We start from the raw sequence: 19,567 nt of genomic DNA, 5'->3' as shown, positions 1-19,567 counted from the left end.
CTATTTCATTGATTTCTGCTCTGATCTTTATGATTTCTTTCCTTCTGCTAACTTTGGGTTTTGTTTGTTCTTCTTTCTCTTGTTTCTTTAGGTGTAAGGTTAGATTGTTTACTTGAGATTTTTCTTGTTTCTTTAGGTAGGCTTGTATAACTATAAACTTCCCTCTTAGAACTGCTTTTGCTGCATCCCATAGGTTTTGGGTCGTCGTGTTTTCATTGTCATTTGTCTCTAGGTATTTTTTTATTTCCTCTTTGATTTCTTCAGTGATCTCTTGGTTATTTAGTAACGTATTGTTTAGCCTCCATGTGTTTGTGTTTTTTATGTATTTTCCCCTGTAATTCATTTCTAATTTCATAGCATTGTGGTCAGAAAAGATGCTTCATATGATTTCAATTTTCTTAAATTTACTGAGGCTTGATTTGTGACCCAAGATGTGATCTATCCTGGAGAATGTTCCGTGCGCACTTGAGAAGAACGTGTAATCTGCTGTTTTTGGATGGAATGTCCTATAAATATCAATTAAATCTATCTGGTCTATTGTGTCATTTAAAGCTTCTGTTTCCTTATTTATATTCATTTTGGATGATCTGTCCATTGGTGTAAGTGAGGTGTTAAAGTCCCCCACTATTATTGTGTTACTGTCGATTTCCTCTTTTATAGCTGTTAGCAGTTGCCTTATGTATTGAGGCGCTCCTATGTTCGGTGCATATATATTTATAATTGTTATATCTTCTTCTTGGATTGATCCCTTGATCATTATGTAGCGTCCTTCCTTGTCTCTTGTAACATTCTTTATTTTAAAGTCTATTTTATCTGATATGAGTATAGCTACTCCAGCTTTCTTTTGATTTCCATTTGCATGGAATATCTTTTTCCATCCCCTCACTTTCAGTCTGTATGTGTCCCTAGGTCTAAAGTGGGTCTCTTGTAGGCAGCATATATATGGGTCTTGTTTTTGTATCCATTCAGCAATCCTGTGTCTTTTGTTTGGAGCATTTAATCCATTCATGTTTGAGGTAATTATCGATATGTATGTTCCTGTGACCATTTTCTTAATTGTTTTGGGTTTGTGTTTGTAGGTCCTTTTCTTCTCTTTAGTTTCCCACTTAGAGAAGTTGCTTTAGCATTTGTTGTAGAGCTGGTTTGGTGGTGCTGAATTCTCTTAGCTTTTGCTTGTCTGTAAAGCTTTTGTTTTCTCCATCGAATCTGAATGAGATCCTTGCCGGGTAGAGTAATCTTGGTTGTAGGTTCTTCCCTTTCATCACTTTAAGTATATCATGCCATTCCCTTCTGACTTGTAGAGTTTCTGCTGAGAAATCAGCTGTTAACCTTCTGGGAGTTCCCTTGTATGTTATTTGTCATTTTTCCCTTGCTGCTTTCAATAATTTTTCTTTGTCTTTAATTTTTGCCACTTTGATTACTATGTGTCTCGGTGTGTTTCTCCTTGGGTTTATCCTGTATGGGACTCTCTTCGCTTCCTGGACTTGGGTGGCTATTTCCTTTCCCATGTTAGGGAAATTTTCGACTATAATCTCTTCAAATATTTTCTCTGGTCCTTTCTCTCTCTCTTCTCCTTCTGGGACCCCTGTAATGCAAATGTTGTTGTGTTTAATGTTGTCCCAGAGGTCTCTTAGGCTGTCTTCATTTCTTTTCATTCTTTTTTCTTTAGTCTGTTCCGCAGCAGTGAATTCCACCATTCTGTTTTCCAGGTCACTTATCCGTTCTTCTGCCTCAGTTATTCTGCTATTGATTCCTTGTAGTGTAGTTTTCATTTCAGTTATTGTATTGTTCATCTCTGTTTGTTTGTTCTTTAATTCTTCTAGGTCTTTGTTAATCATTTCTTGCATCTTCTCAATCTTTGCCTCCATTCTTATTCCGAGGTCCTGTATCATCTTCACTATCATTATTCTGAATTCTTTTTCTGGAAGGTTGCCTATCTCCACTTCATTTAGTTGTTTTTCTGGGGTTGTTTCTTGTTCCTTCATCTGGTATATAGCCCTCTGCTTTTTCATCTTGTCTATCTTTCTGTGAATGTGGTTTTTGGTCCACAGGCTGCAGGACTGTAGTTTTTCTTGCTTCTGCTGTCTGCCCTCTGGTAGTTGAGGCTATCTGAGAGGCTTGATGGGAGGCTCTGGTGGTGGGCAGAGCTGACTGTTGCTGTGGCGGTCAGAGCTCCCTAAAACTTTAATCCACTTGACTGTTGATGGGTGTGGCTGGGTTCCCTCCCTGTTGGTTGTTTTTCCTGAGGCAACCCAACACTGGAGCCTACCTGGGCTCTTTGGTGGGGCTAATGACAGACTCTGGGAGGGCTCATGCCAAGGAGTACTTCCCAGAACCTCCGCTGCCAGTGTCCTTGTCCCCACGGTGAAACAGAGCCAGCCCCCGCCTCTGCAGGAGACCCTCCAACACTAGCAGGTAGGTCTGGTTCAGTCTCCCCCAGAGTCACTGCTCCTCCCCCCGGGTCCCGATGCGCACACTATTCCGTGTGCGCCCTCCAAGAGTGGGGTCTCTGGTTCCCCCAGTCCTGTCGAAGTCCTGCAATCAATTCCCACTAGGCTTCAAAGTCTGATTCTCTAGGAATTCCTCCTCCCAGTGCCGGACCCCCTGGTTGGGAAGCCTGATGTGGGGCTCAGAACCTTCACTCCAGTGGGTGCACTTCTGTGGTATAAGTGTTCGCCAGTCTGTGAGTCACCCACCCAGCAGTTATGGGATTTGATTTTACTGTGATTGCGCCCCTCCTACCATCTCACTGTGGCTTCTCCTCTGTCCTTGGACGTGGGGTATCCTCCTTGGTGAAGTCCAGTGTCTTCCTGTCGATGATTGTCCAGCAGCCAGTTGTGATTCTGGTGTTCTCGCCCCTCTCCTTAATTTTATATCTTGCTTAAAAGAACCTTTTTTTTGTGGTAAAACCTATATAACATAAAATTTACCACTGCAACCATTTTTAAGTGTACAGTTCAGTGGCATTAAGTATATTCACATATCTTGCTTTTCTTTAAAAGAGGTCTTCAGCTTAGATCTGCAGAGTTGTTGCCAAATCTCTGTAGATAATTAGTGTAGACACTGACAAGGAAGTGACAGACTTGCCTATGACATTTTCAGGGAGTACACCCTTGTGGTTTATGAGAGAGCACCCCATACCAGGCAAGGGTGGGTGCACCTCAAGCTTCAGCAAGAAGCAAGAGGGAAACTGGACAGAGGTTTTCTGGGATTCTGCATGTGTCAGTCTCTGTCCTGTGGTAGGTTAGAAATAATGAGCTGACTAGTGCCCAGTCCTCTGTAAATCCTTCCAACAAACTTCAAGATTGCCTCCCCTCCTCAGACACTTACCTTAATCAATTGTTTCTTTCTCTTCCCTGTAGTTTTATTCTTTACCTCTATTGACTTTCTATCCACATGTAAACTAGCTAAGTGTCTTCCATTTTAATAAAACATAGAAACCAAACCAACCAAACAAAACCCTCTCTTGTTAAAATCTTCCCTTGTTAACCCCACATTCTTTTTGTTTGTTTGTTCTTTTCAATATAGTTAAAAGTTTTCTTTCAAAGCTATATAAGCCAACACGGACATGGTTTAAAGTGTCAAATCATTTTCTAAGGCCTTTGACAGCAAACAACAGTCCCTGCCCCTCTGCTGCTTCTTACTCATCAGGAGCAACCACTTTCCACTATTAAAGGTATATTTCTTAAAAAAATTCATCTCCACATCTCAGAATAACATGCTTGTACAGATTTTTCCATCTTTGGCCATTGGGAGCTCTTTCAGATTGGTTCCAGTGTCCCTTTTGTTGTCTGAGCACTTCCTTTCTTTCTGGCACTATACTTATTTTTCTCCAAGCTCATCTTATATCTTCCCTGCCTGCACCCTAGAATCAGCCATTTCTCTAAGGAGCCCTGGTTCCTTCTATTGGAAAATGGTTTTTAGAAACCAAGATCTGGGCACAGGTGTGCTCACTGCTATTGGGGGAACACTGCTTCCCGGCTCTCTCGGTGGACAGAGCTAGGAAACATATGCACGTATTCCCATGTATACACAGATTATCTATAATTATCTATTTCTCTACTATCTATCCAAAGTATATAAAGTAAACATGTTATTTATACTGACGTCCCCAACTCTAACTTAGTATCACAGGGTTTAGTCTAGCTTCTCCCTTGTTTATTTGTAACTTTTTCCTCTAACTTTGAGGAACCTGGTTCCTATTATCTATTATTTATCATTTGTTCAACCCTAGTATAGATGTAAAGTACTTTCAGAATTCTTAACCTGTAACCCTGAAAGAAACTAATTTACAGACCAGAGCATTTATATACAGTTCTTTTTATCTTTAGCTTTATAGTATCTAGTCAAGATACCGTTTTCCAAAGTTACTTTAAGTCAGCTCCTTCCCCACCCTTCAAAAAGTTATGTCATGCATTTGTGATACAGTTGATTCATTCTTGCATTCTGTGATCCTCTAACATCCTAGTTAATTTTAAAAATTTGCAAACATTAAAGTCCACACTTGGTAGAGTTCTATGGGTTTTGAAAAATGCATAGAGTCATGTATATACACCATGCCAGGGCCATACAGAACAATCCCATCACTCTAAAAATTGCCTAATCTTTAATTCAACTTTTGATTGCTCTTATCAAATTGCTTTAAAGAGCTGTGCAATACTGCATCTTCCTCTTGAGGGCTCCACTGGCTCACAATTATGAGCTACCCTCAACAGGGGCTGTAGAGAGATTTCTGATATATCCAACTGTAAATGGCTAGAGGGGCAGGTTAGAAGATCAGAGTTATTGGGAAGTTGATGGAAGCAGGTGGCACATAGGGACAAGTTAAATTCTGGGGGAAAGCAGAGAGAGCAATTAACTGGGCAGGTCTGATTGCATGGAGGGCTTCAGCCAGAGGGAGAATGTGCTCATTATTAATTCATTGCTTGTCAGCTCCCTTCATTGACTAACCTGTTTAAATGGGTCTGGGCCCTGTAAATATTTTTCCTTTGGCATCTGGCCCAATATCTTATCAGTAGAGGGTGCTGGAGAGAGACATTGAAGGAGAAAGAGAGGTTTTCCTTCTTGGTTCTGATGGCTTGGTAGCCTCAAGAGCATGCTTCCTTTTTCACTGCTCAGCTCAGTGCTAAGGTCCTGTAGTGTGTAGCTTTTGCTGTATGTTTTATTCAGCTCTTGTGATAAACAGCAGCAGTGTGGCTGGGAGCTCCAGACAGCATAACCTTCACCCCAGCCCAGGTTGCTGCTTTGCATGGGCATGTTGGGACTCAGGCTGGCTGTCTAGTGAGCAAGATGCTCAATCTTTGTCCTGTTCAGTGGGTCAGAGCTGCTCTGTCCCAAGCCATACGCAGAGGTGCGCTAGGTTCCTGTAGAGGGAGGCTTCTCTAGGTCCCGGTCCCAGAAGTGCCCACAGTGGCAGCCCAGCTCCCTCTGTGTACCCACCCATTAGCTTCATCTCATCTGTGCCCCATAGAATTGTTTGCTGTGGCTGTCCTGACACGGACTCTGAGCATCCCAGGCCTCACACCTGCAGTGGCCATCTGACTCATCTGCCCCCTGACCCTCTCTGCGCCTCTTTCCCTCTGCACACACAGCCTGCCAATGAGCTCTGGCTGACCTGTGTCCAGAGGGTTGTTTCTGCTTTCCTGGCAACTCTGGGCCATGTCTGGCCTAGGCAACTTATCTGCATCAAGTGGGCTTTAACCATACTTTCTTCAGCAGACTTTGAAGCTTGATCTCCTCCAGGTTCCTCTTTTTTAGTTCTTTCCCTCAGTTCTTCAGCACCCTTTAGAGCTCTCATTCCATCTTTATAGTTACTCTCCTATCATTGCTCAATAATTCTTTATAGTGAGCTCCCCCTGTTTAGATTACTCTGTGGTTTCTGCTCTTGATTTGACTGTGGCTAATTAAAGTCTACTCTCACAGGGAGAGGGCAGAGGTGTTCTTGCTCTTTTATTAAATCTCATTTCAAGAAAGAGAAGAAATCAATTTCCTGTCAGGAAACTTGATGATGATACTGGCCCAGGCCCTCTAAGTAGAGGATCAAGTCAACATAGAAACCCTAACCAGTAACTCAGGCCCTAGACCTTAGATCCTAGCTCGTAGCTCAAGGCTGAGTTCTGAGAAAGGGAGTTGCCTATATGACGAAGGGACTGCTACTGAGTGCATGTTATAACCTGGAACTGGTAAAGGTTCAAAATGTTTGTTGGACTTTTGCCTACAGTGGAATAAGATGAATTATTCTGGGAACAGTATACTGAGATGTAAAATTCGGCTTCTTTACTTTGAGCTTGGCACTTAAAAATGGCGTAATAGCCACATAGTTTCTAGATTAGGCATGTATTAACTTAAAAAAAAAAAGTTTCTTCTTTGCTTCTTTCTAATTCCTGCCAACAATGCATTTCTAAGTTTCTCTTTTAAAGAAAATTTCCTGGGTCTGAAAAGGAAGTTTGAAGTTCTTAAGAAATTCTGCTGACAGACTGATCTTACTTTAAATTTCTTGAATGTTCTATTTCTCTTATTCAGCAGATAATGGGTCACTTTAGTTTCTGGGTTTTACTTGGCTATGGTTTGAACAGTCTTCTTAACATAACAGTACTTTTTTTTTTTTTTTTTGAGCAAGAAACTTCCTTTTAATGACAAAACTCAAAAATAAGCACACAACACTTTCCTTTACATCCCATTGGTCACAATCTAGTCACATGATCACACTTAGGGTGTCCTGGTGCTCAGCGAAAAGCATTCCATTACTAAAAGGAAGAAGTGGAGAACTGATTAGCATTAGCTTTAGACACAATGCTATGTTGTTTCACTAAGCAATTGAGTGGGAGGGGGTGGTGGTGTTGGGTGGAATTGGTGAGGTTAGAAAGGTAGCCTGAGTTAGAATATAAAGGAGGCTGTTTTGCAGGTTAAGGAATTCTGGCTTTCTTTGGGGGTGGTGGAGGGGTCACTGTTTTTATCAGACGTGTAACTTGTCTGATGGAGTTGATTTTTTAAAAAGAGCCCTCTGTTGACAGCAAGGAGTTGGGTTGATCAGGAAGGACTGGAGATCAGGTGGGCAGGTGGCTGACTTTTGCTGGTATCCAGCTGAGAGCCAGTGGGGGCCTGACCTGGGGCATTGGCCTTGGAGACGGAGATGAAGTGACTAATTCAAGATATGTTAAATCAGTATTGAGATGAGAGTTCAGGAAAGTGTTGAGGATGACACTCCAGTTTCAAGCTAGACTCCTGGGTTTTGTGTTCAGAGGTCCAGGACACTGTGGAACTCTTCCAGCTCAGCCTAGAGGCAGTTTCTACACAAGAGAATGTATAACAGTACTATCTGTTAACCACGCTCTAATTAAAGAGTGAAGCTGAGGTCCTCGAATGTTTCTTAAAGATTTCCTTGGTTAACTCTGCCACATCCATAAATCTCTGATGATTATATCTGTAGCAGTTTTGCTCATAAAACAAGGTGTATAAACAAGATGAGATGATTGTCCACATACCTAAAGAAAGAAGGAACAAATAACTCATCTGAATACAGGAGACTTTTGTTTAAAGCATTTGACATCTCTACCATTGTTTTTCTTTCTTTTTTTTTAAAATAAATTTATTTATTTTATTTTATTTTTATTTTTAGCTGTGTCGGGTCTTTGTTGTTGTGCATGGGCTTTCTCTAGTTGTGGCGAGCGGGGGCTACTCTTTGTTGCAGTGCGTGGGCTTATTGCGGTGCCTTCTCTTGTTGCAGAGCACAGTCTCTAGGCACACAGGCTCAGTAGTTGTGGCACATGGGCTTAGTTGCTCCACAGCATGTGGGATCTTCCCGGACCAGGGATCGAACCCATGTCCCCTGCATTGGCAGGCGGATTCTTAACCACTGCACCACCAGGGAAGTCCTCCCATTGTTTTTCTATATGTGTCCATAGTAATCTAGTGAGGCAGGAATTCTCTAGAGATAAGAAAACCAAGCTAAATAAATTAGGGAAAGAAATTGTTAGTGTTGGCACTCAGACTAGAAGAAGTCAAGTAGAAAAAGAGTGGCACAAACTAAAATTGAATATGTATTCTACAGCATGTATTGTGAGAAGCACACAGGCTTGTAATGTAGATATAGTACCCTCAAGATATAGTACCATATATATATAATATAGATATTATTATTTCTCTCACTTTCTAGACATAGAAACTGAAGCTCAAGGGAGTTAAGTAAATTACCTAAATCTAGATCCCTCTGATTCCAAAATGTGTGCTCTTTTTGGATTAACGTAATTGAACTCAAGAGAGAAATCCATTTGGCAATGTTCTTCAGGGAACAGGAAAAAGAGTTGGCCTTCTACCAGCTTGACCACAAAATGAGGCCCTCCTTTGAAAAGGATTATTGTATTATTAGATAGTGGAACCAATGTATTAGTAGAGAGTTCCACTGGTTGAACTAGTCATCTGTAAATCTGATAGGCAGCAAAGAAGACATCACTACTCATGGCCTGGTGACATGGGCAATGCTTCTGAGTTCTTTAACCATGGTCAAGGATACCCTTCAAATAAAATCATACATTCTCTTCACAAGTTTGTCAACATCAGTAGAACAGTTTAGGTTGGATCATATCCATTAGCAAGGGCATACGTTCATTGAGTTTAACAGAAGCATAATTGCCTGTACTACTTACATTTTTATTTCTCTTTAAAAAATAAAAAAATTTGCTGAGACTATGCAGTTGAATTCTAGATGGATAAATGAGTATTGAATGGACCCTCACTGTATTCTTTGATTGAATGGTGTCTCTCCCTGTGTTTATAATGATGTGTACTTCCAGTGACACATTTTGGATTTTCTGGGACAGTTTTGGGTTTCAAGTTATTTATTATTTTCCACCCAAAGCATTTCTGCTTATCTGGGTCTAGATTTTTTATTCAGAAAATAGTAAGTATGTTGCATGTTGTGCCTGAAGGCATTTTAGTTGCCATCTGTCACCTGTACTTTGTTTTCTACTATATTACCTGTTGATTCCTACCTTAAGAATACACGTGAGTGGGACTTCCCTGGTGGCGCAGTGGTTAAGAATCCGCCTGCCAATGCATGGGACACTGCGTCAAGCCCTGGTCCGGGAAGATCCCAATGCCGTGGAACAACTAAGCCCGTGTGCCACAACTACTGAGCCTGCACACCACAACTACTGAAGCCCGCGTGCCTAGAGCTTGTGCTCCGCAACAAAGAGAAGCCACTGCAATGAGAAGCCCGCACACTGCAACAAAGAGTAGCCCCCACTCACCGCAACTAGAGAAAGCCCGTGCACAGCAACGAAGACCCAACGCAGCCAAAAAATAAATAAATAAATAAATTTATTTTTAAAAAAAGAGTACACGGGAGTAGTGTCTGACACATAATTTACCAAAACCTTCCTTACATTGAAAAATTAATTCCATTTATAAAATTAAATGGAAATTATAGCAATTATCCAAATAATTCAGGTAAAATTGCTTTCTAGTATATCCCTCTTGTCCCCTCAATATATAGGTTGCCAGGAAAGGCATATGAACTTCAAACTTGAACCATAAACTACACTACTTGATTAATTGATTTCATGAGATAACTAAGCAACCTGACCCTTGGGGTTTCCTGGTGTTGAAATTTTTCTTACTCTTCTTACATTTGGTTTTCCAGCTATACATTTCATGTATTATTTTCCAGCTACGAATCCATACAGTACCAGAGTTTGTTTCTTTGCCAAGTGATAATCATGAGCGAAGAACCATGGACGGAGAACGTTTTATTTGCTCCTCAACTGCTTTCTTAAAATCGCCAGTTTGCTACAGTGAGTCTTCAATATAAACACTAAATTTTAATGAATATGTCAACTTTATAGTTCCTCAGAAGGCTTTGGTATATAAAATTATCCTCAGTATGGCAGAATTTATCAGTTAGAAACATTCTGGGGAGAATACCCTTGTAAAATTTTTGGTTTTTTTTTTTTTTGGCAGTGCTGTGCGGTTTATGGGATCTTAGTTCCCTGACCAGGGATTGAACCCATACCCCAGCAGTGAAGCTGCCGAATCCTAACCACTGGACCACCAGGGAATTCCCTAGAATATTTTTAAAAATTAAAAAAAAAGAATATTGAGTCTATGTTTGATTAATTCAATTCTATGATAGTTATTTACTGTCACATAGTCTTCAGAAAAATACATTTTATTATGCTAAAAGTGTATTTACTCTAGATTGTTAATAGGTTCTGAATTTATAAACTTCTTTACTGTAATACATGTATATTTGTTGTTAGCAAAAATATGCACAATACTGTTGTTTATAGAACACTGAATGTTTGGCAATTTTTAAGGTGAAATGTAGGAATTACATAAATTAGGAGTTAGAGCAGAGAAGACCCTAAATGATGTAATGGAGTCATGACCTTAGAGGGGATTGAGGGAGAACCAGGCTAAGGCAAAGCAGAGTAAGGGAGGCTTTCATTTGGTTATCAAATGCCATGCAGAGGTGACGTAGTAAATATGAAGAATAAATGAACATTCAGAGAACAAATATTTTTAAATCATATTTCATGCTTTGGGATAGTCACTAATCACACACAGGAACTAGAAGAGAATGTTTTTTTTATCCACTGTGAGTAATTCAAATGTTGAATTACTTCAATATTTGAAGTAATTCAAATATCGAAATACTTCAATATTTAAAGTATTTCAAATACAATCTTTGAAAATTCAAATATTGGTCGCTGAAGGAGACAGGACATATGGAGCAATGAGCTTTTTTTAAATTCAGCAAATGTTGGATCTCCAAAGAGAATTTGAACCAAGTAGAGTGTTGGCATTAATGCATGGTACAAGCTAAAATATGAATAGTCTCTGGATTTATTCTCATTGGTTCTTTTCTTGGAGGGCAGTATAAATATTTTAAAAATCAAAATTATACAGAATGTTAAATAATACTACAAAGCTTATATTAAAAAATTTAAAAAGCAGTGCTTTCTCTCTCCCCTCAGCTGAGGCTTTTAAATCTTTGGCAGTTTTTCCTGATATAATATGCCTGTAGCTATACTGCTGTTTCTTGATTTATAAATTTTAGACTTTATTAACGCCACACCCACATATACTTCCCTTTCCCTATCCTCTTAATATAATCCTAATCTAATTTCTAGGTAATTCAGTATTTAGTATTTACATTATTATGTAAGTGTTGGTCATTAGTAAGCCAATTAAGCATACTTTCATTACTTTTCCTTCATTGTACAGCTGTTCGTTTTCTTTGGTGTTAAGAACTGCCTAGTTTTTCATCTTACCAGTTTTCTGTTACTCTAACCAAATGTTTAATTAGATTTTCAGAAGCTTATCAACACTACGTTTACCATTTCAGATAATCTATTGATTATCTCTGTCCTCCTGCTCCTGTCTGGATTGGTTGCTACCTGGATTTTCATCCCAGGACTGAAGTCCCTCTAGTAGTTTTATGTATGACATTCTTTGTTTCCCAGCTTTCGTGTTTTCTTCTTTTTTGTTAGGTCCCTCATTTTACCGGGACCCATCTTCAGTAGTTTTCTGAGAAAGGGTGCACAGATGTCCTTCCATATTTACCCTCATAGTTGATTGTTACTTAATTCTAGGATGAAAATATCTTCTGCTCCAAACCAGAAAGGCTTTGCTTCATTGTTTTGTGAACTCCATTGCTATCAAGAAGTTTGATGCCTATTCTGATTACTGATACGTTTTATGTAATTATCTCCTCCCCCAACCCCTTAGAAGTTTTCAGTTTATTCTTAGTACAGTAAGTCCCCCTACATACAAACCTTCAAGTTGCAAACTTTCAAAGATACGAACGTGCATTTGCATGTCCAATCATGTAAGTTAGTTCATGTGTCTGGCGTACATTGGCATGTGCATGCATCCTCTATAAATGGTTGTGCTTTTGTGTACTTCACAGAGTACAGTAGTACAGTATCTTTATTTCAAGCCCAGGATGCCCAGAAGCAAATGTAAAAGCAGCAGTGATGTAGCTGGTACTGCTAAGAAGTACTAACCGATAACACTGGAAACAAAAGTGAACATAATTGAGAGTGGAGCAAGGCTAAAAGATGGTAGATGTCGCTCGTTCTTATAACATGAATTGTTCAACCGTCAGCACGATTCTAAAGAACAAGGACAAGAGCGTGGAACATGTGAAGTCTGCTGTGCTAATGATGTTGACAATAATATCGAAGAAATGTGGAAAAGTGATGGAGGAGATAAATTTCTCAGTGTGTGGATGCAGGATCAGCATCAGCGTCAAGTCCTGCTCAGCTTAATGCTGATTCAAGAGAAAGCTAAAAGCCTTTATGAAGACTTGAAGAAGAAACACAGTGAAGAATCAGAGGGCGCATCTTTTAATGCCAGCCATGGCTGGTTTCATCAGTTCAAGGCTAGAGTCAGCCTTCACAATGTAAAAGTAAGTGGCAAGGCAGTGAGTACAGATACGGTAGCTGCCTGGGAATTTCCTGAAACACTTTGAGAAATTATTGATGAAGGCACGTATTTACCCGAGCAGGTTTTTAATGTGGATGAGACAGGACTGTACTGGAGGAGGATGCCAGACCAAAGTTATATCAGTAAGGAGGAGAACTTGATGCCAGGCTATAAAGCAGCAAAGGATAGGCTAACTTTGTAGTTTGGTGGCAATGCTTCCGGCGATATGAAGCTGAAGCCTCAGTTTACCATTCAGAGAACCCAAGAGCCCTTAGAAACATAGCCAAGAGCTCTCTTCCTGTTATGTGGAAGGTAACCCCAAAGCCTGGGTTACACAGACCATTTTCCAGGACTGGTTTTTCCACCACTTTATGCCAGAGGTAGAGAAATATTGCTTGGAGAAGGACATCCCATTCAACATTTTTTGCTGCTCGACAGTGCTCCAGGCCACCCCCATTCATGGACAACTTTCATCCCAATGTCAAAATAGTGTATCTGCCACCAAATACTACGTCGCTCATGCAACCTATGGACTAGGGAGTTATAGCGACTTTCAAGAAATATTATTTACGTCACACTTTTTGTCAGGCAGTAAAGGCGAGTGACGAATCAGGAACAACCTTGTGACAATTTTGGAAGGACTATAATATCTACAAGGCCATAAAAACATTGACTCTGCTTGGCATGAGGTTACAATCGTCACCATGAATGGGGCTTGGAAGAGCCTTTGCCTGAAGTTTGTTCACGATTTTTGTGGATTTGAGAAGGTGGATGAGGAGTCCAAAAAGGTCTTCAGCAACTTAGTGACCCTCAGGAAGAAGCTGGAGGTAGATCTGCAAGAGGATGGCTTTATTGAACTCCCTGCTGTGTAACATGAGGAGCTTACTAATGAAGACCTGATGGAATTGGAGGCCCAGAGAAAGGACGAAGAGAGACAAGAGGAAGAAGTAACTGAAGAACCGAAGAGAGTCACGACACAGAAAATGTCAAGGGGCTTTTCTTTATTTGAGGAGGCACTGTTAGTGTTTGAGGCCCAGGACCCGAATGTGGAACGGTACACAAAAGTTGCAGCAGCCGTTCAGAATGCAATCCAGTGCTACCGTGTCATCTATGATGGGAAAAAAAGAGCTACTACCCAGACATCACTGGATCATTTTTTCAAGAGGGTAGATAGAATTGAATCCAGCAAGGAACCAGAACCTGTGCCATCAACGTCAGGTGTGAGTGAAATTGCAGCTTGCTTTCCATCTCCCATTGCTGACAATCCTTCAGCTCTACCATCTCCCACCTCCTCTCTCTCTTCCAGTCAGTAACGCTTCTTGCCTGTTCACTCGAATGCAAGCCCCTGCATGCCAGCTGTTGTACTGTACTACTGTCCTTTTCAAGGTACTGTACTGTAAGATTAAAAATGTTTTCTTTATTTGTTTGTTTGTTTGTTTATGTATTATTTGTGTGAAAAGTATTATAAACCTATTACAGTACAGCACTATATAGCCGATTGTGTTAGTTGGGTACCTAGGCTAACTTTGTGGACTTACGAACAAACTGGACTTACAAAGGTGCGCTTGGAATGGAACTCATTCGTGTGTAGGGGACTTACTGTATCCTGAAATTTCATTCTGTGACTTGGTGTCATTTTTTATTCATTGAGCTGGCATTTAGTGAGGCTTTTAGATCTGAGATTGCATGTCTAAATTGCATGTTTTTTAGTCCTTGGATATTTTCTTTGATTTATTTCCTGATTTCTTTCCATCCTTTTTTTTTTTTTCTGTTTTCTCTTTCTGGAAATCCTATCAGTCAGATGTTGGACATTCTGTAATGATTCTTTAAGTGTCTTATTTTTCCCCTCTTATTGTCCATCTTTTTACCTTTTGATTTTACTTTTTATTTTTTTAACAGATTTTTATTGGAGTATAATCGCTTCACAATACTGTGTTAGTTTCTGTTGCACAACAAATCGAATCAGTCATATGCATACACATGTCCCCATACCCCTCCCTCTTGAGCCTCCATCCCATTCTCCCTATCCCACCCCTCCAGGTCATCGCAAAGCATTGAGGAGATCTCCCTGTGCTATGCTGCTGCTTCCCACCAGCCAACTATTTTACATTCGGTAGTGTATATATGTCGATACTAGTCTCACTTCGCCCCAGCTTTGCCCTAGCTTCGCCCTCCCACCCCATGTCCTCAAGTCCATTTTCTACGTCTACCTCTTATTTATTTATTTATTTTTGGCTGCATTGGGTCTTCGTTGCTACACGCGGGCTTTCTTTAGTTGTGGTGAGCCGGGGCTACTCTACTTTGTGGTGCATGGGCTTCTCATTGCGGTGGCTTCTTTTGTTGTGGAGCATGGGCCCTAGAGCATGTGAGCTTCAGTAGTTGTGGCACACAGGCTCAGTATTTGTGGCTTGTAGGGTCTAGAGTGCAGGCTCAGTAGTTGTGGCGCATGGGCTTAGTTGCTCCACGGCATGTGGGATCTTCCCAGACCATGGCTCGAACCCACGTCCCCTGCATTGGCAGGTGGATTCTTAACCACTGTGCCACCAGGGAGGTCTCATATGTCTACCTCTTTATTCCTGCCCTGCAACTACGTTCATCAGTACCTTTTTTTTTTTTTTTAGGATTCCATATATATGCGTTAGCACACTGTATTTGTTTTTCTCTTTCTCACTTACTTCACTCTGTATGACAGACTCTAGGTCCATCCACCTCACTACAAATAACTCAGTTTAGTTTCTTTTTATGGCTGAGTAATAGTCCATTGTATATATGTACCACATCTTCTTCTTTTTTTAATCTTCTTGATCCATTCATCTGTCGATTGACATTTAGGTTGGTTCCATGTCCTGGCTATTGTATATAGTGCTGCAATGGACACTGTGGTACATGACTCTTTTTGAATTATGGTTTTCTCAGGGTATATGCCCAGTAGTGGGACTGCTAGGTCATAAGGTAGTTCTATTTTTAGTTTTTTAAGGAACCTCCATACTGTTTTCCATAGTGGTTGTATCAATTTACATTCCCACCAACAGTGCAGGAGGGTTCCCTTTTCTCCACACCCTCTCCAGCATTTATTGTTTGTAGATTTTTTGATGATGGCCATTCTAACCAGTGTGAGGTGATACCTCATTGTAGTTTTGATTTGCATTTCTCTAATGATTAGTGATGTTGAGCATCCTTTCATGTGTTTGTTGGCAGTCTGTATATCTTCTTTGGAGAAATGTCTATTTAGGTCTTCTGCCCATTTTTTGACTAGGTTGTTTGTTTTTTTGATATTGAGCTCCATGAGCTGTTTGTATATTTTGGAGATAAATCCTTTGTCTGTTGTTTCATTTGCAAATATTTTATCCCATTCTGAGGGTTGTCTTTTCATCTTGTTTACAGTTTCCTTTGCTGTGCAAAAGCTTTTAAGTTTCATTAAGTCCCATTTGTTTATTTTTGTTTTTATTTCCATTACTCTAGGAGGTGGGTCAAAAAAGATCTTGCTGTGGTTTATGTCAAAGAGTGTTTTTCCTATGTTTTCCTGTAAGAATTTTATAGTGTCTGGTCTTATATTTAAGTCTTTAATCCATTTGGGGTTTATTTTTGTGTATGGTGTTAGGTAGTTTTCTAATTTCATTCTTTTACATGTAGCTGTCCAGTTTTCCCAGCACCACTTATTGAAGAGGCTGTCTTTTCCCCATTGTATGTTCTTGCCTCCTTTGTCATAAATTAGGTGCCCATATGTGTTTATCTCTGGGCTTTCTATCCTGTTCCATTGATCTATATTTCTGTTTCTGTACCAGTACCATACTATCTTGATTACTGTAGCTTTGTGGTATAGTTTGAAGTCAGGGATCCTGATTCTTCCAACTCCGTTTTTCTTTCTCAAGATTGCTTTGGCTATTTGGGGTCTTTTGTGTTTCCATACGAATTGTAAAATTTTTTGTTCTAATTCTGTGAAGAATGCCATTGGTAGTTTGATAGGGATTGCATTGAATCTGTAGATTGCTTTGGGTAGTATAGTCATTTTCACAATATTGATTCTTCCAATCCAAGAACATGGTATATTTCTCCATCTGTTTATGTCATCTTTGATTTCTTTCATCAGTGTTTTATAGTTTTCTGAGTACAAGTCTTTCACCTCCTTAGGCAGGTTTATTCCTAGGTATTTTATTCTTTCTGTTGCAAGGGTAAATGGGAGTGTTTCTTTAATTTCTCTTTCTGATTTTTCATTGTTTGTGTATAGGAATGCCAGAGATTTCTGTGCATTAATTTTGTATCCTGCAACCTTAGCAACTTCATTGATTAGTTCTAGTAGTTTTCTGGTGGCATGTTTAGGATTTTCTATGTATAGTATCATGTCATCGGCAAACAGTGACAGTTTTACTTCTTTTCCAATATGTATTCCTTTTATTTCTGTTTCTTTTCTGATTGCTGTGCCTAGGACTTCCAAAACTATGTTGAATAAGAGAGGTGAGAGTGGACCTCCTTGTCTTGTTCCTGATCTTAGTGGAAATGCTTTCAGTTTTTCACCATTGAGTATGATGCTTGCTGTGGGTTTGTCATATATGGCCTTTATTATGTTGAGGTAGGTTCCCTCTATTCCCATTTTCTGGAGAGTTTTTATCAAAAATTGGTGTTGAATTTTGTCAAAAGCTTTTTCTGCATCTATTGAGATGATCATATGGTTTTTATTCCTTAATTTGTTAATGTGGTGTATCACATTGACTGATTTGAGTATATTAAAGAATCCTTATATCCCTGGGATAAATCCCACTTGATCATGGTGTATGATCCTTTTAATGTGCTGTTGGTTTCTGTTTGCTAGTATTTTGTTGAGGATTTTTGTATCTATGTTCATCAGTGATATTGGTCTATAATTTTCTTTTTTCGTGATATCTTTTCCTGGTTTTGGTATCAGGGTGATGGTGGCTTTGTAGGACGAATTTGGGAGTGTTTCTCTCTCTGCAACTTTTTGGAAGAGCTTGAGAAGGATGGGTGTTAGCTCTTCTCTAAATGTTTGATAGAATTCACCTGTGAAGCCCTCTGGTCCTGGACTTTTGTTTGTTGGAAAATTTTAAATTACGGTTTCAATTTCATTACTTGTGATAGGTCTGTTTGTATTTTCTAATTCTTCCCAGTTCAGTCTTGGAAAATTGTACCTTTCCAGGAATTTGTCCATTTCTTCATGGTTGTCCATTTTATTGGCATATACTTCTTTGTAGTAGTCTCTTTTAATCCTTTGTATTTCTGCAGCGTCAGTTGTGATTTCTCCTTTTCTTTTCTAATTTTATTGATTTATGCCCTCTCCCTTTTTTTCTTGATGAGTCTGGCTAAGGGTTTGTCAATTTTGTTTATCTTCTCAAAGAACCAGCTTTTAGTTTTATTGCTCTTTGCTATTGTTTTCTTTGTTTCTATTTCATTTATTTCTGCTCTGATCTTTATGATTTCTTTCCTTCTACTAACTTTGTGTTTTCTTTGTTCTTCTTTCTCTAGTTGTTTTAAGTGTAGAGTTAGATTGTTTATTTGAGATTTTTCTTGTTTCTTGAGGTGAGATTGTATTGCTATAAACTTCCCTCTTAGAACTGCTTTTGCTGCATCTCATAGGTTTTGGGTCATCGTGTTTTCATTGTCATTTGTTTCTATGTATTTTTTAATTTCTTCTTTGATTTCTTCAGTGACCTCTTGATTATTTAGTAACACACTGTTTAACCTACATGTATTTGTGTTTTTTACAGTTTTTTTCCTGTAACTGATTTCCAATCTCATAGCGTTGTGGTCAGAAAAGATGCTTGATACAATTTCATTTTTCTTAAATTTTCCAAGGCTTGATTTGTGACCCAAGATGTGATCTATCCTGGAGAATGTTCCATGGGCACTTGAGAAGAAAGTGTATTCTGCCACTTTTGGGTGGAATGTTCTATAAATATCAATTAGATCTATCTGATCTATTGTGTCATTTAAAGCTTGTATTTCCTTATTTATTTTCTCTTTGGATGATCTGTCCATTGGTATGAGTGGGGTGTTAAAGACCCATACTATTATTGTGTTACTGTCGACTTCTCCTTTCACGGTTTTTAGCATTTGCCTTATGTATTGAGGTGCTCCTATGTTGGGTGCATAAATATTTATAATTGTTATATCTTCTTCTTGGATTGATCCTTTGATCATTATGTAGTGTCCCTCCTTATCTCTTGTAACAGTCTTTATTTTGAAGTCTATTTTATCTGATATGAATATTGCTACCCCAGCTTTCTTTTGATTTCCATTTGTATGGAATATCTTTTTCCATCCCTTCACTTTTAGTCTGTATGTGTCCTTAGGTCTGAAGTGGGTCTCTTGTAGATGGCATATATATGGGTCTTGTTTTTGTATCCATTCAGCCAGTCTGTGTCTTTTGGTTGCGGCATTTAATCCATTTACATTCAAGGTTATTATCAATATGTATATTCCTATTACCATTTTCTTAATTGTTTTGAGTTTGTTTTTGTGGATCTTTTTCTTCTCTTGTGTTTCCTGCTTAGAGAAGTTTCTTTAGCATTTGTTGTAAAGCTTGTTTGGTGGTGCTGAATTCTCTTAGCTTTTGACTTGTCTGAAAAGCTTTTGACTTCTCCATCGAATCTGAATGAGATCCTTGCTGGGTGTTGTAATCTTGATTGTAGGTTTTTCTCTTTCATCACTTTAAGAATATCCTGCCACTCCCTTCTGGCCTGCAGAGTTTCCACTGAAAAATCAGCTGATAACCTTATGGGGATTCCTTTGTATGTTATTTTTTGTTTTTCCCTTGCTGCTTTTAATATTTTTTCTTTGAATTTAATTTTTATTAGTTTGATTAATATGTGTCTTGGTGTGTTTTTCCTAGGGTTTATCATGTATGGTACTGTCTGTGCTTCCTGGACTTGGGTGGCTATTTCCTTTCCCACGTTAGGGAAGTTTTCCACTATAATCTCTTCACATATTTTCTCAGACCCTTTCTTTTTCTCTTCTTCTTCTGGGACCCCTATAATTCGAATGTAGGTGCATTTAGTGTTGTTCCAGAGGACTCTGAGATTGTCTTCAATTCTTTTCATTCTTTTTTCTTTATCCTGCTCCTCGGCTGTTTTTTCCACCATTTTGTCTTCCAGCTGACGTATTCGTTCCTCTGCCTCAGTTATTCTGT

This window comes from Balaenoptera physalus, assembly GCF_965194825.1.
Source record: "Balaenoptera physalus genome assembly, chromosome: 15".
NCBI lineage: Eukaryota > Metazoa > Chordata > Mammalia > Artiodactyla > Balaenopteridae > Balaenoptera > Balaenoptera physalus.
Note: the sequence above shows the minus strand (reverse complement) of the source record.